Source organism: Aptenodytes forsteri, unplaced genomic scaffold, assembly GCF_000699145.1.
Source record: "Aptenodytes forsteri isolate BGI_AS27 unplaced genomic scaffold, ASM69914v1 Scaffold398, whole genome shotgun sequence".
NCBI lineage: Eukaryota > Metazoa > Chordata > Aves > Sphenisciformes > Spheniscidae > Aptenodytes > Aptenodytes forsteri.
This window is the reverse complement of record NW_008794545.1, coordinates 1,236,269-1,258,467: the sequence shown is the minus strand read 5'-3', so window position 1 is coordinate 1,258,467 and position 22,199 is coordinate 1,236,269.

The window sequence follows — 22,199 nt, the reverse complement described above, 5'->3', positions numbered from 1 at the left end:
CTGAGTAGTTTTCATTGGGCAGTGCAGCTCGTTCCTCTCCTGCACATCCACATAGCTCTCCTCTGAACATGTCAGTCTGTCTACTTTCATTACCAGCATCTTTCAAGAGCAGGAGAGCAAATATTAAGAAACAAATGGGTGAAAAATGTGGTTTAGCCTGGCAGTTTTAACTAGCTCTGTGGTATGATCACTCTGTAGAAGTCTCAAATATAAACTCCTACTGGTTTAATGAAAATAGGTGATCCTTTGGAAGTCAGAGATTCTACTGGTGCATCTACAGTGGGAAAGACCTGTACATATCCCCCCACCCCACAAACACTTATTAGACATCAGAGAATCAACTCTAAGGGTTTTGCAGGAGGCTGCAGGGGAGATTGAAATTTGAAATACTGTTAGTCAAATGCTGGCATTGGGAAAAAGGTAATTTCGGAGTATTGTACTAATGAAGACAAATAATTTCAAATGCACTCACAGCTCAGGAATGCATCCTCTCATTTTTCACTTCAACTAAACTGATTTTCTGCAGTGTCAGAGGAAAGCAACTGTTTATTTGGAAGCAAGCTCACCTCCCTAAAGGACATCCATGTAAGGATGGTGTGCCGCAATGGTCAAATGACAGCCCCTACTAAGGAAGGAAAGAACTGTTACACACGACATCCACATTGGAAATGAAGACCTTTAAATTCAAAGTTGATTACTGTTAAGTGGCTTTGACGTGCTGACGTATAATAGAAAAAAACTAGCCAGCTGACTATAGCCCATTTCCTTGCTGGAGGCATATTGACTCAGTATCTGAAGAAATCTTTCAAATATCGGGTAGGTTCATCTTTCACTCAACAGAAAACCTCAAAAGACTCCCTCCTGACTCAGCTACCTTCAAATTAGACACTGAAGAGCCCTCACGTTCTACAAAACATCTCCTTCTCATTTCTCAACATATGCCAAGACAAAGGATGCACATAGCCTTTTCTGCATCCTCCCAGAGCCTTTTCTGTGGACTTTCAACATCCTTTAAGTCACAGAGCCACAAAGCCTCTCCCTGTGAAAGCCATTCGGGTTAAATCATAGCACCAGGCAGTAAATAATCCTACAGTGAAAAGCCCTCTCAGGCTAGTCACAAGAATAAAATGCAGGCTTGAGAACACTAGATAGTGTTTGGTTTTTTAACAGTCTTAGATTTAGATGAGGAAATTATAGTGCTGAATTATATGAGAAGACAGTGTGGATTTCCTGCAGCATTCATTTGCTGTGTGACTGACCCTATATAACTGGGGGGGGAGAGAGGAAACCACTAACTAATTAAATACTTGTGGCTGTGACAGAGAGTGGTAAAAGCCATGAAGATAACTATCAGCCAGGGAATAGTGCTACCTATACTGACAGCTATTTTACTACCAAATGAGACTAATTATAAAACAGACATTATGAAAAATTTGGGGGGTAGGAACCCAGACATGATGATAAGCATAAAAGACAGTTCATCTGAAAAGGAAAGGAAGTTGAATTAATAAACAAGAGGAAGCACAGCCTAATTTAGTTTGTGAGTAGGTGGAAGTAGTACAGAAATCTGCTGAGGAAGTAGTTTGATTCAAGTGACAGAGACTTGGAAGATGTATGCCATATTTGAATATGGAGTTATTAATTGGAAACAAACAGTAGCCTCTTCCTTCACCGTGACACTTCAGAAAAAAAAAAATTGAAATGTTGTATCAGAAGATATGAAAATAGATATTAGCTCAAGCTTATACACTGCTTGGCAGAACTAAATACTACTCTACTAGGGTGTCTAGCAAATACAATGAAATAGCAAAAAATGCTGTAATAAACTGAATTTGTTTGAAGCATGCAGTAAAAACTTCTGTTGATCTCTCTTTGAGGAAAGAAACAACTCACAGTAAATGTTTTTGAAATAAGGATTAAGTAACACAACATTTATTTTAAGAATCAGAACCACAGATCCTAAATAAAGTAACATTGCCTATTATTGATTATTTGAGTACGGAGGCAATAATAAACCCCACACATCACCACTGCCATTCTTAGGGGCCACTAGCGAACATACTTGAACTTTTTATAGCTACCAATTTTGTTATTAAAAATGAAATTTGCATTTAAACCTGTTGGTTGTGTTTGTTGTTCCTCTTTCTTTGCACTGACCTGTTTTTGAGGGACACATTCGTCCAGTGAATTTCATTTTCATATAGCTTGGTTTTTAAACAGAACATTTATCCCAAACAGCATGACTCAAATATACAAACTGAAATCCAATGCCATATTCTGCTATCTTACTCTATCTCATGCTATCAAAAAAGGAAGTGGCTTGGCTTCTGTACACAGCACTAGATTATTCTGGTTTGGTGTCCACACTGGAGAAGACTGTAGAAATCTGAAAGAGAGCAAAAGAGAACTGCAGAAGTGCTACTTTGTTGATTAAGAAGCTTAATCTATTCAGTTTATCAAAGTGAAGACTGAGAAGTAATTTGATCACTGTGTGCCAGTGCTTTCACATGGTGAAAATGTTTAATGGCAGGGGACTTGCTGACCTTGTTGATGAGAAGGTAAGAAAGTTAAATTTGCTGTATGCTAGAGCTAGGTACATTGAAGCTTGAAAGACTATGCAGTCCCCCAGCAGGCAGGGCAATTGAACATTTCAGTCATGGAGGCAATCTCATGCATTTTGAGTTCAGTTACAGCACAGCTGTGAAGTTTTAATATTTTGGTCCCATTTGAGTTCAAGACTTAAAGTATCAGTTTGATTTCAGAAATGACTCAAACCAATTTTCATTTTGGGCTGTGGTTAGGTCACTGATTAAAGGCTACGTGTTTGGCATGGTGGCAGATTTACCATCACGCTGGAAGAAAGTTATTCTGCTTTAAAGAATCAAGAAAACATACCAGAACCAAGCTTTTGTGGGAAACTAGGCTGAGAGCATGAGGCAAGGGAATCTGCATCATCTCACTCATACTCTTGTGTCCACATTAAGACCATAACTCTAATAAAACACCAAGCTTCTGTGCTTTTGCCAGACATCTCTAAGATTCAGGGAGAAAATTTACCTCTGAGAAGACGGGCAGCCTCTTGGAGAGCTGCTATGATCTCTCTTATTTTAGGCAGAGCCTATTACTTCATTAGCACAAATAGACCTCTGTCTGTCATCAATCCCTGTGTCATACAGTTCAGCTGTCTTGAGAAACAGTATTTGCCAAAACAAAAATCTCTGACCAAAAAGAGGATCCAGCTAAGAAAAAAATGAGTTAAGACAGAACAGCCCAAGTTTGACAGTTTCCACATCTGCCAGCTTTCAGGACTTCCTTCCCCAGCTACAATACAATCACCCTGGCAGCATTTTCTGTCCTCTGCTTCCAGAACACGTGTGAATACCTGCCCCCTCCTTCTTTCCTGTACCCATTGTAGGAGTTCAGACTGTTTCTGATATATACCTGCTCTTATGCAGTATGGTAGCAGCAGGAAAGAGCTCTGCTCTTAACCAGACATTTTCTTACATTCGCCCCCGGCCAGCTTTCCCCAGTTTATGTACTGAGCATGACGTCACATGGTATGGAATGTCCCTTTGGCCAGTTGGGGTCAGCTGTCCTGGCTGTGCCCCCTCCCAGCTTCTCACTGGCAGGGCATGAAAAGCTGAAAAGTCCTTGACTAGTGTAAGCACTACCTAGCAACAGCTAAAACATCGGTGTGTTATCAACATTGTTCTCATCCTAAATTCAAAACACAGCACTGTACCAGCTACTAGGAAGGAAATTAACTCTATCCCTGCCGAAACCAGGACAGTAGAGCAGGCAAGAAAGTTGGAGACCTTCACTCTTGGTAACATGGATGATCATCAAGGTCTTAGCTATTCTGGCTAGCTAAGATATTCTTCCCCCCTACAATCCGGAAATAGGAACAGGTGACCCCAAAATATCCTGAAAGTACATACTCTTATCTCTTACTATATGATATCACTTGTGAGGATTTCATGTGTCAGAGTATGTCAAAATACCTAGTGAATATTCAAAAAAAATAAGTGCATTTGTCAGCATCTTCACTGGTGGAAGCAAGGACTGAAAATCCTTCTCTGAGAGAAAAATATGGCTTGTATTCTCTTTGCTCTCATTATGTAATATCCACTGAGTTAGCAAGAAAATATGTATTCATCATCTCTTCAAAAATTCTTCACAGCTAACTGAACTAACTCTAATGAATAATGCTGAAACTGTGCATGCTCTACTACTCAAATAGATTTCATGTGGCTTTTTTTTTTTTTTTTAAATGACCCACAATTTGAGGACTGCTTCCCAAGTTAATGCCTCATTAACTCAAGGCATAAAAACCCCAACAAAACAACCCCCCAAACCCACGGTAAACACAAGATCCATAGCTGCGTAGATTTTGTAAACTACATTTAGCTGATCTGTGAGAAAATACAGCCTTAAAAGTGCCATGAATCTGGAGCTAGTAGTGATCTTGGGCAGTAAGCCTGCACCACACTCATCAGCTCAGACAAGCCCTGTCGCAGCCAGGCCTGCTGGGGCTCAGCACAAGCTCAGCACCAGGGAGCAGTGGGAGCAGTCCGCTCCAGGCAAAGATGGGTTGAGAGCCCCTGGTAATGGTGACAGAGGCAGGGCAATGTCCCCACATTTGCATCAAAGGTGAGTGTGGAAGGAAAGAGCTAATTCGGGTCCAGCCACGCTGTCTCGCATTGCAGTAACATGTGAGGGTGGGTCAGCAACCTGCACATTCTCTGTTTGAGCAGTGAATTCCTGTAAGCAAGCGCAACTATGGTAATTCACCTGAAACATGGTAGCACTTATAGGTTTGAAACAGGACAGCAGGTAAGGCCAGTTCCTTTAAAAAACAGACAATTTAGACACAGTCCCTCCACGAGAAAATTCGCTGTATAAGTATATGTAATATACTTATGTAATAATTAAACAATATAAGCAAGAGAGGAAATTAGTGAAAGGACCTCCCAAAATCTGATGGCGATTTGGACTACAATCCAAACCAAGATTTCTGCAAGCCTAGCAATGTTTTTCCTGGACTATCCTTTCCCTCTAGCCGTTCCTTATGCATATGGTGCATTTTTGGTTAAATTCATTTTGAATGGATATGAACCAGACATTTGAAAGACAGTTATTTGGGCTCAGGATAAACAAACATTGGTCTAGTTATATTATGTCAGTATTTTAGAAAAAGTCTGCATAGTGCCAAGCTCCATACAAAAACATCCTCTTTGTCCCTGCCACAAATTGAATAAGAAAGCATCTATATGCTAAATTTTAAAATTTAATGACACTATTAATAATTTAATAAATTAAAATTATTAAAATATATAGGATATGAAAAGACTGCTTCTTATCACACTAGATGAGATGTGAACTACTCTTGTTGCATTTGTCAAATGGTTGGAGTATTGTAGCCAGAATCAGTTACTGGCAGAAAATAGGTTTGAGAATGGTGCTTAACAGACACAATGGTGCATCAGGCAGCCTGTGTGAAATATCAAGGGCTGGGACATGGCTTTGTGTTAATAACCAAGGAGGAAAGACGCATCCAAAGAAACACATTTCCTAACCTCATAGATGAGCCGACCATGTGGCAAGAGCAAAAAAGAGCAACAAAACAATATATTTCACAATAGAAAAAAGATTAATTACATTGAAATGCTTGGCATTTTCTGCTTTCTATTCTACCACACATCCATATGAAGTACACTAATACCTCCTTTCTTATTTCCTAGCTCAGCTTGCCAGGGAGGGGAGGCAGGACTCTTCCTTGCCTAACAAGGCTGATCTTTCCTAGCAGATGGAGAAATCTGCCTACCTGGAGCACTTCCTTTGGCCATATCTCAAATTCCACAAACCTACAGGTCTTTGCGTTACTGAGCAAAAGCATGCTGAGGGCAGGCACCAGCATCACGCTATTTGCAGCGTGACTTGGGATAGCAGTTACAATGACAGTAGCGATGCCAAGAGACTCCTCCATGCCTGAAAAGAATAATGAGTACCCTGAAGTACAGCACGAAGACATCGAGAAAAGGAAAATAAACCTGTGCTAGACATTGTTGTTCTTTTGTTCACAGATCAGGTAGCCCACAGGTGCTTTGGAAGAAGGGAGAGAGATAACCTACCAAATCTTTTCACAGTTTGTGTGACTGTTCCCAGGAATAACAGAGATGGGATAGGATAGCAATATGTTAACAGATGCTCTTACTTCTTAGGCATTCCTGCTTCTAGACAGTCTGGAAATGACATTTTCTCTTTATCCTATTCTGTTTCTATTTCCTGCCAGAACAAGGAAGCGGATAGCACGATTTCTTTCTTTGGCACATCTTCCAAGCAAACAAACAAACAAAAAACCCCCAAACTAACCATTGATTCTGTTTCAGCTTTTTCTCCCAGAACAGCTTTGCAACTCTTAGCATAAAAATAAAATACATTTACTTCACTTTTTTTTTTAACATCCCTTGAGTGAAAATAAACAAACAAAAAGCATTCCAGGAACAGCAAAACCAATGAAGTCAGTATTCCAAGAGATTCGTATTTCTAAGTGGATTTTCTCATGTTCGGTAACAGATGAATGCTGATGGTTTCCCCTCTATAAGAGTGTTAACAGGGTTTTTCTCCATCACCCAGTTGTCAATTTCTGTGCCATTTGCAGGAATGTAATTGTTTTTAAGACCTTTGCCCCTCTGCCAAATTCCACTAGAATTGACCAGTGATTCAAAAGTTAATTGCAATAGTCTGACAGACACACACACATACACACGTGCACATGGAACATGACTCCAAAAGCCTCATTTCCTTAGGAAACTAAACAAAGAAATAGCTACATTTAATTTAGATACCTGAGAATAAATACGTGACCTCATAGAAGGGGAGACTAGAAACAAAACAGAAAAGGATTGCAAGAGTAATTCATGTTTTGACTGGTGGCTGAAATGGACACACAACTGTGAGCCTTACAAATAACTTTTCTTTCACCTCAAAACAAGCAGCTGTCACCTCTAAGAGCTGCTTACCCCAGCGACATAAGGAAAGGATTGCTGGTTATTGATTCCATTAATCACAAACCCAGATTGTGAATAAAATGTCATCCTGATGTCCTGAAAACTACTACTGAGCTTTAAAAAAAGAGGCTATTTTAGGGGGTAGAGCGGGATTAGAGGGGGACTGCAATCATGATAACATAAGAACTGGATCAAGGACAACATGCAACTATTGCTAGTGCTTAACTAAACTGCAAAATACATTTAGTGCTAGGAAATAGCTCCATCTCCTGTTCTGCACACAGAAGTTCTCAAAATCCTCATTTAAAAAAATAAAGAAGAAACCCACTCCACAGCTGCTGTTTTAGAGTCTCTGCAAAGAGAAAATAAAATTCAAGCTTATGTCTACAAAATTAAATCCTCTTATGTACACATTTAAATACCCCTTATATCTTGCTGGGATGGAGCATTAGAAAAAAAAATTCAAGTAGGTGTTAAGAGAAAGATGTTCCTATTTGTCAAACCATCATCTGAAATGATGGTGCGGCATGTTCTCAGCTCCCCCTAAAAAAATCTCATGTGGTTGGAACATAAATCTGTCCTACGTCCTGTGCTACATTTTAGAGAGTGCTTTAAAGCTTTTACTCCATAATATGGCCAATCTTGGGTGCTTTTCCAGTCTCTGCAGTGACACAGTTATCCCACTCAATACTTAGATGAAATCAATAGGAGTTTTGCCATGAATTTTATGACGAACTTTTCCCTTGCAGCCAAGCAAAAAGAGTTAGGAAACTAGGGTGCAACACTCTTACTTTTCCCAACAGAAAGACATATTCTCATTCCATCTTCTGCTGCACTGCATGCCCTAACACAAACTGAAAAAAACTGTATGGGAGATATGTCTTTGAAAGGCTGTACCTTCTGCAGAGAGACACTACACAACTTCTTGTGAATCATTACTTGGAAGACTGCAACCACCTGTGAGACTACCAAGGGGCAAACCCAGGATAAAATCAGCTGTGATGTCTGATTTAATCAGATTGCAGGACACATCCTTTTAAAGTAGCAAGTAGGGACAGCTCTGTTGCCCATCAAGCAGCCTGTGTTATATCAGTTAGTGACAAGACGGACACAGAAGCCAGGCAGGACAGCATCATTTCATTCTTCTACCAATTCACCTGTATGAGAGGACCTGTCCTATCAGGGAGAGCAGTGGAGAAGTCCTCCTTCTGCCCATTCAAGATGGCAGAAAGGAGCTTCTATGCACAGCTCTGGCAGGGAAGATAAAGTAAGCATTTGCGGTCAAGGCTAATGGACAGTCTAATTCCATGAGTGGGAAGGTAAGAGCTAAACCACATGCAGAATTCAAGACACTGATAGGAAAGTGAGGTTGTGCTAAAGAAACAAAGGGATTCAAGTGTGTATTACAGAATGGCACATCAACTGAGCAATAAAAGAAGGATTCAGGTAATCCCCTTCAAACTCATCAAGAAATTTTAAAGCTGCACCCTTCCACCTGATCAGGGCAGTTTGTTGGTCTATAAGGCTGTGATGCAAATGCAAAGGGAGACAGAAAACTCCAGCTTCCCCATGTTCCTATCTGTGCTGTGAAGCCATCAGATTCCTCATGCTTTGTAATGCAGGGGCTTGCATGGAATTGTGACTCCCGTTCCCATTCAGTATGACCTCTGTACTCCTCTGGTGCCTGTAAAACATCTATACTTCCAGAGCATTAGATAACAACCAAGACCTAGGTTTCAAACATTGACAGAAGTAAATTTACACAAATAGGATTTCATTAAACTCTATTCATAAGAAATAGCTCTTCTGTGTCTGTACCTCACCACTTTTTTGTCTGGTTATTGAATGAATGTAAGAGTAAATACAACTTCCTCTTAGTGTGTGGGACCAAGCCTAGGGCTTCCTCCAGTTCACACCTACCCACACAGGAGGACAAACCCCAGCAGATACTTGACTTGCAGGATCACAATGAAAGGTTTCATAGCTGTTGAGTAGCTCCCTTTGCTACTTACGTACCAACTATCTTTATCATTTGCCTTTTACAGCTTCCCTAGATGCCCTTATATCGGCATTTAACCTATACCAGAAAAACATCTGTCACATAGCATTCAAATAGAAGGCATCTGACTTATGAATGGGAGAAGTTTGAGTACTACAGAGGTTGGCAGAAAGAAAAAGGCTCCTAAAGTCTTAATTTATTTGCCCATAAATTGCAATGGAAATGGAGGCATGCCAGTCATTCTATAACACTCCATCAGCCTGCTGGCAAAGGCAAGATAACTTATGCTGAGCATCTTAAATCTTTCAAGAGGAGCAAGTGGTGCACTACTTCCACTTGCATGCTGGAAACCAAGTACCACCCTGCTGGGAGATCATACCCTCTTGAGGAAGTGTATCTGCTTGCTGGACAAGAGCCAGACTTCCCAACTGCTCCTGGGAGTAATGTGGGCTGAAATCCTGCTTGTACCCTTACAGTACTCATACTAAAGTTCTGTATGTAGTGTGGGCTCATGTACATATTGGATGCAACATGACCCTGTTCTGTACCTGCTTGTTAAAACAACTGGAATTCAGGGCGGTTGCCGGGCTATTATTTCACATCGGAGGAGTTAGCATGATAAAGATTCAGCTCTGCAGAGCTGGGAGGTTTGTAATTCTGATATGTCACACAGTGCATTCAGACTTTGATGCTGAAAATAGTTATGCTATTTATGTCATAGCCTGGGAAGGTAAAGAACACTATCATCTACTTTTAAATGACTAGCAGACAGCATGAGGCTGGTGGATTTGTAGGGAGCATTTGTCAAGTAGGTGCCCTCTGAAAATGTATGAAAACCCAGCAGTTTTGACCACCCACCTGTGACACTGCAGTATTGGTTGATTGTGTTCCGCTGCAGAAAGTAGCATCACTCATCTCTTTCTTTTCACTTTAAATATCTGTCTTCTCAGCTAAGAGCTCCTCAGCAAGGAAATCAAAGCAGCACAACAGCAATTTATGAGCAATTACCTATTCTTATAGGCCTGTGAAGGAGGATCTTGATACGTGTTGCCTACCTTCTCCTGTGCCATTTCAGATGTTACAGGGCTAGCAGGATGGCTTCGCAATGGGAGCCAGTCTCAATCCAAATACCACTGCCCAAAGTCTCTGGGAGAAAATCAGTTTCAAGGGGTGGCTTTATAGTGGATTAAAGGAGAAGGAAAATGTTTTTGCAGCTCCTGACAGCTTCCTCTAAGAATAAGTGCTACAATAAAACAAACAGCTGTATGAGAATTCCCTCAAAGCAAAAATCATTGCAGCGCATAAAGCAAAATAATATATAAAATTAAGCCTGTTTATGATAGCAGTATGGTCTGTCTGGACACCTTTCTGTTGAGGCATTAGGTTTTCACACAATTTTGATGTCCCTCTTTGAAGACAGCAAGGCCATACAAAGGCCAGTCAGGGATAAATCCAGGGAGGTGGGAAAGAAAGGGTCTGCAGTTGCACTGCTTGTTAGCATTTCTCAGAGCAGCACATAGAGCTGCATTGCCAACCTGTGTTCTGCAGGAGAAGGGGTCTGTGTCCCGTGTGGTACAACCTACGTCAAGGCAGAATAGGCAGATGTCAAGCTGAGCACCTCACTCTGACATCACTGCACTTAAGGTCAAACTGGCTTTTCTCTAGTGTCTCCAGAGTGTGCTGGACTCGGGGTCTGGTCCCAGGGACTCACATCACCTCTCCCATGTTGATCAGACGGCAATGTATTTTGCTGTTCCCAGAGGAATGATGAGCTTTTGTCCAAGACACTGACCTAAGATTCAACAGCTTGAGCTATAATTCCTAGCTCACATGCTCCCTGTGAGATTTTGGGTAAATCACTCTGTGGCTTTGGTTTAATCCTCTATTGCGATTATTGGCACTTTCTTTCTCTGCCCAAAAGCTGGCCAACCAGCATGCAGACCTGATCTCCGTGACTACTGCTGCCTTGGAGCATGCACAGCACCAAACTGACAGTCCACCAAACTCCCTCAAAGTGACAGTGTACTCCTTAGATCAATCCTGTAACAAGCTCATATATTGATGATCTATGCCTCTTCCTAGGCAGAAGACAGATCATTAAATTCCACCAGGTGAAACCTACCATATCTAAAGGTTATTCTTCTGCAGGTAAGATTTTAAAAGAGCTGCTATTAAGAGAAGGTGTATGCAACGCAGCAAGAGAGCAGATCACTTTGAATGATGGACCGGAATACACATGGGTATAGCCCTCCTGTAAGTGTGGTGAAGAGGTTCTTACCTACAGAAATAACAATTCTTGCAGCTTCAGGTTTTTAAATATTAAAAAAAAATCTTAGAAGTACAGTTGATTAAGTAGTTCAAACAGCTAAACTCTCCAGTGTACAAGGCTATCATTTTAGATAATGAGACATTTCTCCATTTTCCAAAAGGTTAAAGACAGACTCTATAAATTCTGCATCTAGCAGCCCAGGGAGGCTTCTCCTAATAGCCCCAACAGCCATCATTTCATTGTCTGGGATGCATCAGGATCAGTTAATGCTGATGAAGTGCAAGGCATTGTGTTCAGAATAAAAGCAGGAGCAGGTGAGACTTCATGACTTGAAGCTGCAAGAGCTTTCTGCAAATAAGCTGCAGAAGGGGAAAAGAAAAAAAAATTAACTGCCACCAACTGCAATGAAACCAGTAAATAACTACTACAAAACATTTGCTGAGAGAGGAATGTACAAGGTCATTATCATACTATATATTGTATAAAGGGTAATCTCCGCAAACCAGACTTTATGGGCCAACCTGTGTTTCACAGAGCAGGTGGCAATGCTACCCTTTAGGTACCAGCAAGCCAGAGGACGTGTGCCTCAGCCATCTGGAACTCCGTCAGCACGCACTTATGCTGGAAATAAAATGCACAAAGATTTGCATGGCTGATTTTCTGCTTCATGCTTTGGCGAGGACAGCAGAGACGAGCAGCCTTGCCCTGCTGACCACTTGTGACAAGAATTTACTTGGTGACAGAGACCCTCAGGTGGCCAGATGAAACCAGCCATCTGTTAGCTGTGAGACTGCAGCCAGCCACTAGCAAGCCAGAGGACGTGTGCCTCAGCCATCTGGAACTCCGTCAGCACGCACTTATGCTGGAAATAAAATGCACAAAGATGGCTGAGGCTGATTTTCTGCTTCATGCTTTGGCGAGGACAGCAGAGAGCCTTGCCCTGCTGACCACTTGTGACAAGAATTTACTTGGTGACAGAGACCCTCAGGTGGCCAGATGAAACCAGCCATCTGTTAGCTGTGAGACTGCAGCCAGCCACTGCATGAAAAGGTAAAAAAGGGGGGGGGGGGGGAAGAAAAAAAATAATCAAAGATAGGACAGAGAAAGAACGCTATTAGCTGTGCTGCAGATTTTTCTTTTTCCTTCCCAACGATAGAGGGCGTCAATCCTCCATTCTGTCCGCAGGCCTGGCCCGTTGCAAGCGCAGTGTGACACTCCGGAGGTTCTCAGCTCTCCCGTCAGCAAGAAGCAGCAATTTTATTTCTAGGGAGCAACACATTTTATGTGTACTACTTTACCAGAAGCAAAAGAGGCAAGACGACTAATGGTGGCTTCAGGCAGTTAAACAGACACCACTTCTCCTTTGTTAAATGATGAAGATTTTTTCAGGTTGAAATGCAGAACTGCTTTTACACTAGGCATGCATTCACAGAAGAGCCATTTTAAAAAAATACACCTGCCCTCTGACCAGACTTTGAGCTCTGCTGGAGTAGCAATCTTCCACTGTGGGACGCAGAGGCTCTTTCTTCTCCCCTACCTCAAGGCTTTGAGCCCACTAAAAGGGTTCTGCATGCTACCTGGCCTGAGGTAAGACAACTGCTCAGAGCACCGGGCAGATTATCATCTGTGTACTACAGTAAACCCACATGGCTCTAGCTGATCACCTCTGTCTTGAATCCAGTTGGGCCCCCCATGGGGAACCCCAGCATTGGACTCCAAATTTCATCAGGATGGAATCAGGGAAAGGACACTCTGCATCCTGAAAGTCTTTAGGGCTTATGAAGGAAGGAGGAGATAGGACTTGGCCTTTCATGCCATAGTTTTTGACACATAGCCCACCTTGAAGAAAGCCTCTCAAGTGTTTAATGTCCTGGTCTGGAGACAAAAGCAGCATCAGGTCACGTCCTAGAAGTTGTGTCTGGTGTTGATGAAAAAAAAACAGAGGAAGGGCAATAAAGCCAGGCAGTTGATCTCCTGCAGCCCCTCTGTTTTGAGGCACTCTGACACCAGCGTCACTGCCTGCTGCACTGCAGATCAGGCTAGCATCTGTAAGATGCACCTGGGGACAGGGAGCAGGAAAGCACAACCCTATGAGCGCAGAAGGGGAGTGTGTACTCCCTCATCTGCTGTGTAAAGGTAAACCAGAGTCAACCAAAAAGTTCAGTGCATGAAAATGGGAGTATTGGACAGGCCCTACTTGAGAGGGGAGTCTTTATCTTCATTACATAAAGGATCCCAGGGCTGTGGAGATGATGTGCCTTGTCCAAGGCTGCAAAGTAAGCCCAGGGCAACACCAGAAGCAAAACTTGCATCTCCAGAGTCCTTGGCACTAATGCCATAATGCCACATCCACAGGGACTTCGTCCAAGAGCTTCATCTCTGAGCCCTGACAGGGTAATCAAACATTTCCTGCTCAAAACATAGGCCATATTTCAGAGAATTTGTGTGGCCCAAGTCTCCATGTGGCAATTTCTGACCCAAAGAGACTGAACCTGAGTGGCAGATCCCTCCAAAAACCTTTCACGTTAGTTCATTGTAGCCCCCCAGCCCTGATGTTCAGGAAAACATTAGTGGCACAGTCTGGGTCTCAGTTTCAGTAACATTAACATTTTCCCTGTCAGCTCCAGAGAGTAGTCACAAATGCAGTCAAGCCCTGTCACTGTCAGGTGCTCGAGTTCTAGCTGAAGGGAAACAGGTAAAACACATACTCCTTGGAAAAGAAGAAATTTTGATTCAAAGTGGCAGAGGGATTGAGGCTTACAGTGAGCTCAGAAAAGGAAAACACAACTCATGGTCCCACGTTGCATAAAGAGATCAGTAGCTGCTACATATATAATTTATGCTGCTGAGTCAGCCATGTCCCAAATTAAAAAAAATGCATGAAAACAAAACACTTATATCTAGAAACAATACCAGTCACTGAGTAAACGGATCATTTGGGTTAAGCTTTGAAGTGGTCAAAATTATTAGGTCCTATTTGTCTACTGACAGGAATTGTATTTGAAATCAGCCAAAGCTTTGTTGAAATAACTGGAGTAGCTGTTTTCATTTTTCAGTTAGTATGCTAGTTATGAATAAATAATGAAGGTGCCATTTATTTAAAAACATATTCAACATCTCTCCCTTGGAAGCCCCATAGGGTGAACATGCAGCTTTACTTGTCTGTTTGCCTTGCACTAAAAAACCTTGTGTCAAAGTACAAAGATTAGAGCGGGTGACCAAAGTGCATCTATTCCCTCCCTGCCCCATCTTCCCCTGCCAAAGAGTTGCCATGCCAATAGAAATTATCATTTATTCATGTTTTCTTCAGAAGATTAAAAGTGTGCTGAAAACTTTCAATGTTGAAACCAAGCATCTACACAGAAAGCATGATCCCCCCCCAGTCAAGTCTATACTTTCAGATTTTGTTGAATCTGGGTTTTCAATGAAAGCCCCAGAAATGCTTTTGTAAGGAAAGAGTATGCATTTTCTGTGGAACTTTTTTTTTATTGAACAAGTGTTTGAAGAGAAAAATTCTGACTACCAGATGAAGGGTGCTCTCCCAGTACAGCGTGTTCACATTTGCAGCTGTACAGGCCAGTTGCATAGTACGGCAGCCATGCCCAAACCGCTTCCTTTCTTGCTATTTCAGGACATTAGAAGAAACCCATCGTTATGGTTGTTCATAACCAGTGGTTGATCTGAGCACTGTGTACTCAGTATATGGTGGGAGGGGAACAGATAGGAGCAGGAAAGTACTAGCTGTTTTCCTGTAACCCATACAAGAGCCCATGCAAGTAGTCTGACACATCTGCAGAATCAGATATGGGATTTTTTTCCATTCCCTGTATCAGCTGGTGCTAAAGTTTAATTTGACCATTGTATCAATACAGAAATGCTAACTCTAGAATTTTCATGTTCAACCTCACTTTCTACCATGAGTTACCATTCAGCATTGATTAGAAGAGCAAAATGCTATTTCCAAGAACTCTGCCCGTATTTAAAATAGACGGAGAAATATTTTTAAGGGAATGTATTCTCATCTAGAGGATATTAACAACCTGATAATTAAGGTTGAGATTTCCACCTATAAACAGAGTTTAAAACCAGGTATTTGAAGATGTTGCACTGTTTAGTTCTGGAGACCAGTGTCTGGCCCTCCTACTGCAAGTCCAGGGCAGTTTTTCAAGCTGGCTGTCTGCTTCTGTGCACTACACAAGCCAGATTAGTTAGGATCACAGTATTCAGTTTCCACAAACCACAGGGTTTGTGAGAGCTTGTTGTGGGAATCTGGCAACACTAAATAGCAGCTCGGGACATATTCTGATCAGAAGGTAGACTGAGACTGACTGAACACAACATCCAAACACAGACCCAGCTCTTTGTGTCAAGGGAAGTATTCCCATAGTACAAAAGCAATAGTAGGTGCCATGAAAGGCCACCTAGTGAAGTCACCAGATGCACTAAAAGCTTAACTAAAGGAAGTGCTATTATTATTATTATTATTACCACAATACCAAATTAATTTGTGGCCTTGTCACATATTATGGAAAGTGCCAAAACAGGCTGGGGGACAAAATAAATCCATGAGGAACAGGCCCATCCATGGCTTCTAAAATACAACCAGTGGAAATGAATGAGGAAAAACCCTCAGTGCATTAGTGGCAGGACATCTCTGACAGCAGAAGGATCACTAGAGTTGCCCTGCATACAATGCACATGGGTTGCTGTCAGAAGCAGGGGGGGGCAGGTTGAATACATCCACAGTCCTGACCCCAGACAGCATCACTAAGGGCCTTGCGCTCCACATTATCATATGCAAAAACTGCTCAGGCTGAGGTCTTTGCGCTGGATGCCATCCCTGACCTTTTCACAACCATCATTCCTGCAGCACTCGTCCGCTGAGGATCAACAATGGAGGAGGAGACAGCTGTTAGTCAGGGACACAGCAAAGTCATGCCCTGCCAGTGTGCCTGTTAACTGCAGGGACAGAGAGAGATGACCAAAAGCCTTGACCCATCCTAATTATGAGAAATGTTCATTCTTCTAACCAAACAACTGTGTGAAGAAGATAGATGAAAGTCTCTTTTTAAGAGGGAAAAAGATCAGCCGTATTTCATTCCAGGATGCAATACCAAACGTATCTTTACAGACTGACATCTTTTCTTCCACAGGATTTTTCTACAGCTTTTCATTTATTTATTTTAAATTTGAGACAGATTTTTTTTTCTTAAGGTCAAAAGCACTCAGTTTACCCAGCTATTTTTAGCCATGCTGGACAGATTCATTGAACTATTCCATGAATGATTCATAACACCAAGAAACAGCCTGGGCATTCCTATGATATTTGAAGACAATGACAGCTTCTCACATTTTTGCTGTGCAACTGCAAATCCAGGCTCCATCAAGAGTCTCACAGGTTTGTCAAAGAAGGCCAGAAATGAGCCTGTGTGTTTTCCTCTGGACCTGTGCTCAAGTGCTGGAAACATAGTGAAAATCAGTAAGGCCTATTACAGTGAAGACAATATCCTGTTGTAGGGGGTTTTTTTTATTTTATTGTTTATTGTGTCACTCTTATCTGACATAATTTTTTATATTTGTGTTTTCTGGGCTTAAAAAAAGCCACACCTACCAAAGCAGACAAAAGGTCCTCAGAGCAGAGAAAGGAACAACAGGGAGGAAATTGCTGCTGATTGTTCTGGAAATATCCTTCACCCAACTTACTAATTACACACTCCGTTGATCACCTATAATTATGATCTGAAAGGAAATTCTACACCCTAGCAATTTAGCTGGTGTTTCTTTTTTTAAGTCAACCATTTCCACTCTAATGAACCTCAGTATGAAGCAGCAAAACCTTGGAGGAAAAGGCTACAGACATGAAAATGAGTGCTTACTGTCTCATTAACATTTTACTTGCTTGGCTAGGAGTCCTTTTGTTACAGGAAGCTAAGTGTTTTTATGGCCAACTCTCCTGAATCTGTAATAATATCCAATATGAATGTAAGTGATTTCTGCTTTTAAGCTACTGAGCCTCTAAATAATCTCCACTAAAGCTAATGTATCCACAGTCAATGTGCAGCACTAGCTAAAATACAAGTAATTGCTGCCTTGGCCAGCTCCACAGCACAACTCTAAACCTGACATTTGGCAGCTGTTAATATTTATAGCTGGATGGATCCAGCCTGTCAGATATGGTCTCCCCGAAAGCAAGAGTATGTCTGGAGCTAAAGTTTTCTTTCCAGTCGGTAAAAAGTTAATGCCAGGCTGAGATGCCCCAACACAGAACTAAGCCCACAGCAACCACAGAAGAGAGTTTCCCTGCACAGGTAGAGCTAACCATACCCATGACACAGATATTCCTGGTCTTTTCTCAAAGAAACCTACAGCCTAGGTTTAACGCAACCTTTAAAAGAAGTGTCCTAGGGAACCACAAGGAAGACAAGGCAGTAAACCCTACACTTAAGACATTTCTGAGAAATTAAGATAGCAGGTATTTAAGTGAAATCTAACAATAAATAAATTACTGTTAAGACTCGCAGTGTAGTGGGATCCTTCTTGACTGTAACCAGCTGAAACAGCTGCCTTATGGCTCCAGAAAGAATTCATGATATAAAACCAGGTCAAATATGAAAATGAGAGGAGAGCTACCTCTCAATGAACGAATTTGTGAGAAATGTGCTTCTCCTGAGCCCTGCTCTCACCTTCTCAGTGGGCAATTGATTCTAAACAAGAACCGATCAGATGAGGATGAAGAGGGTTGAAGAGAAGATGAGCCTGCCAGTCCTCTTCCACAGGCAGGCATGTGTAGCAAAAATGGTCCAGACATGCTCCTTCCAGCCATCTTCTCACTGCAGTGATGAAGGCTATAAAGGAGGTGGATGAAGAAAAGAGACCAGTAGCAAGGTCAAAAGGGAAGGACTCAGAGGCAAAGACACACACAGAAGTTGAAACTATACAAGCCAATAATTAATATTTCTAAATAGGACTGTTAGCTGTTCTCTCCATCCTTCCACAGAAACCAAGGCCATTTCGGTTTTTAAAAGCTCTCTCAGACATGCATTATTTGAATTCAAAGACAAAAGCAACATGTGACACAGGCCATGTGATTCAAGAAGCCAGTAGCCTAACACAGGTGAGGCATCAGTACTCTTCAAACACCTAAGGACCAAGGAGAGAACCCCCCTCCACCCAAGAGAGATTCCCCTCTGCCCAGAAAGCTGCTCTCAGGGCAATGTGCCTCCTGCTCAGGACTTTATTTAACCCATCTCTACAATGGATGCCTTTGGGCCACCTCCTCAGAGGGCAGGGCCAGCCACACCTGAACCTCTTAATGGGGTCAGTGCTATCCACTAAAAGAACCTCTTAAAAACTTTCCTACCACCTTCAATGATACTGGAAGTCAAATTTTCCTTAGAGGATTTCATTTCTGCAAGCTGACTTATTCTAAGACAGGAGAAAAATGAATTGCAGTAGAGATTATTTTCTGCTCACACTAGTGTACATTAGTTTATCTTATTCCCACCATTTCTTATATTGCTATCCCTTTGAGAACTTACCTCCTCTTCAGCTGTGTTTATACTTTGTGGTCTCAAGACTCTTCTGTTTGCAAGTGTGAAGTTTTGTGGAAAAACAACAGAAGACTGCCTGTCATCATGGATTCTTAACAGCTCAACTCAAACTTGTCTTATGAGCTTTGGGTTGAAGTGAATATTGATAGGCTACTAGCACAAAAATATTGTCACTGTGAAAACTTGTTTTACTCAATAAATCGCTATTCAAAGAACAGAGACTAGGTGCCAGCTTGGTCCCGCGTACCTTTCCTATCAATCACACAGGCCAGGTATTTGAAACATTGAGTGACTGCATGTGCATTACTTCCAACAACAGCTGGGAAAACAAATAGTCTCACAGAGACCAAAGAAAAGTGTAACTAGTAGCCTGGGATTGTTTCCAGCAGTGGCAAGTAGCAGAAGCTGGGAGAAAAGGTAAAAGACTTGCATGCTTCTTTCTCAAATTGGCTCCATTTCATCAATCCGCGGTAGGATTTTGTAAGCATGGGATGCTCAGAAGGGCTGAAAGATTTGGTATGGAAAGCAAATTTAATTTTCACTGTTTGAGAATTGTGTGTCAGAGTGTAAGTTTCATTAATTATCAAATTTGCACTTTACTTTGTTTTAGAAAAATAAAAAATTAATGAAAAGCATTTTTCAAAATGTGGGTTTCAGACATGTATGGGATCTTTGGCATTGTGGACAACGTCATGCTGAGTCAAAGCTAAAAGTGACTCAAACATCAGCTACTGAACAGAAACTCTTCTTCTACGACTGTTAGTGCATCTCTTTTCTAGTCTTAAACCGAGCCAAACACCCTTTTTCTTATTAAGATTTTTTTTTAGAGTCTCTCCTGGTCTTCAAGAACAACTCTTCTAGAGATATTCCTCCAAGGTAGACTGGGTCAGGTTCTCCTTCTGCATCTTGACCATCTCACACTGTCCCTAGAATGGGACAAGGGTCTCTCATGCACACACCTGCCACAGCTAGATTAGAGTTTTGAAACTTTTGCCAGATAATCCAGACCTTGTATTGTAATTCAAGGAACAAGTCTGAAGTCCTAAAAGAGTCCAGTGCTACAGAACAAGAATGGAAAACAGATTCAAAGAATAGATTGTAGTCTTTGTTATTTGATTTCAGCTGTTTCCCTGACACAATAAGCAGCACCACATGAATAAGACCTTACACAATATTGCATGAGAGTACAATTCTGATTCACCCTTTGTCTATTGAGGGCCAGGAACCTCAAGTTCAAAAGTCTGACAGCATAAAATTGTGCAGAAACCAATAAACACATCCATAGCAGTTGTGATATGAGGTTTTACCAGAGGCCAAGAGCTTGTCACTCACAGCACATCATTTCAGATAGATAGATCATCTAGGAAGACTCCCAATGCTTAATTTAAAGACCTCCTATCACAGGCATTCCACTACAGCATCACAAATTGTTCCAGCAGTTACATGTTCTCACAGAAACTGTTGTGCCATTATTTGCTACTGATAATTGACTACCTTCAGATTTCAGTCTTTGGTCTATCTTTCAGAAAACTCTTCCTTATTTAATCTGTTGTGGGTCAAACCACAAAAAGGTTGCAAAACTCGATCCTTCCCAGAGTGAAATCCACTAACTGGGAGTAAGATGCATTAGCCTGCCTACACAATAGGTAGGGGTAGACTCTTGTCCCAAAATGATATGAACTGCTGGTATGAGAAGGCTAGTCAGGAGGAAATATCTAGGACAGAGCCACACCTGTTTCTCCAATAGCTGGGAATTAGTCACGTCTGGCTTTTGAGGATCCATCACCCCACACACACCAGGACAGAATCATCCTCCCAAAGGTAAAGGTCAGTGTCTTTTCTGTGGAAGAGCTATAGATGATTCAGCCTTCTTTCAAAATATATGCAAGAGTGGTTGTGGCTGCCTTTTAAATCAGTTTATTGACAGAGCACTCGCATGGGAACCTGAAAACTCAAGTTTAAATCCATCCTCGGATCAGAGAAAGTTCACATTCACATCACCATTTTCTTTTTCAAAAAATGTGCCCAACACTGGTACATATGGAGACCCGCATTCCTTTTTTCCCCCCCCCTCACTCCCTGGCCTCTCAATTTGTGAATCATTTCCTGCAGAGTGGCACAATTTCAGGAACTGAGTAAAGAATGCTACCCACCACCAGAAACCTCTCAAGATAGCCTTGTAGTTACGGCACTGTCCTAGAAAATGAGATCACAGTGAACTTCAGTCCTGCACTGCCCAGGCAGGTGCACAAGCTAGCTGCACATTACAGTAACACGAACCTCCCTGCATTTAACATGGAGCCCAATGCCAGGTACTTTCATCAGTCATTCTTATGGCTCTCGTCGATGACATCCCCGGGGCACAGATACAGGGGAGATCAGATGTTGAGGATGTTAGTCAGGCCTAGACACAGGCTAGGCACCATTCTCTTTGCCAAGAGAAAGACAATTCTGGTCTGCAGTCCTGTGGAGAGCTTCGAAGCCAAACAGGGAAAGTATCTGTGAAATGCAGGCATCTCCAGGCACCATAGCAGCTAAGAGGAGGTTTTATAAGAGTGCAGGTTTAGAGATCTGAATTCCACATGCATCCTGTATCAGGCATTTTAGTAGCTGGAGACTTTATAGGCTCCATGATCAAGTCATTCCTTAACTTTCCTCCTGGATTACATAAAAAGGCTGACTTCAGGTTTAATCATCTTTCCTGTGCCCTGTTCTTGCAGCTGTCTTTGAAAATTTAAAATATACGGATTTACTGGGAAAAAAGAGACACACTACTGCCCCTGTAAAATACATAGCAACAAAATCCTTAGTGGACGCAGTAACAAACATCCTCCAGCTTTTTTTTTTTCTTTAGATATTAGAATTTCTGTTTATGATAGGATTTTCAGGAGGCTCATCCTGTATCAGGCATTTTAGTAGCTGGAGACTTTATAGGCTCCATGATCAAGTCATTCCTTAACTTTCCTCCTGGATTACATAAAAAGGCTGACTTCAGGTTTAATCATCTTTCCTGTGCCCTGTTCTTGCAGCTGTCTTTGAAAATTTAAAATATACGGATTTACTGGGAAAAAAGAGACACACTACTGCCCCTGTAAAATACATAGCAACAAAATCCTTAGTGGACGCAGTAACAAACATCCTCCAGCTTTTTTTTTTTCTTTAGATATTAGAATTTCTGTTTATGCTAGGATTTTCAGGAGTTTGGAAGGGGAGATTGCATATATTTTTGGTGACGTTTTCCTCCCTTCGTAGATGCCTTTTTTTGTCAGAAACAAAGAAACTATGAAGGAATAAACTTCACTTCCTTGAAAAGTGTGTGAAAGGACATATCTGGAGTTTTCCAGCTAAAAACCAAATGGGAGCCCTTAAAT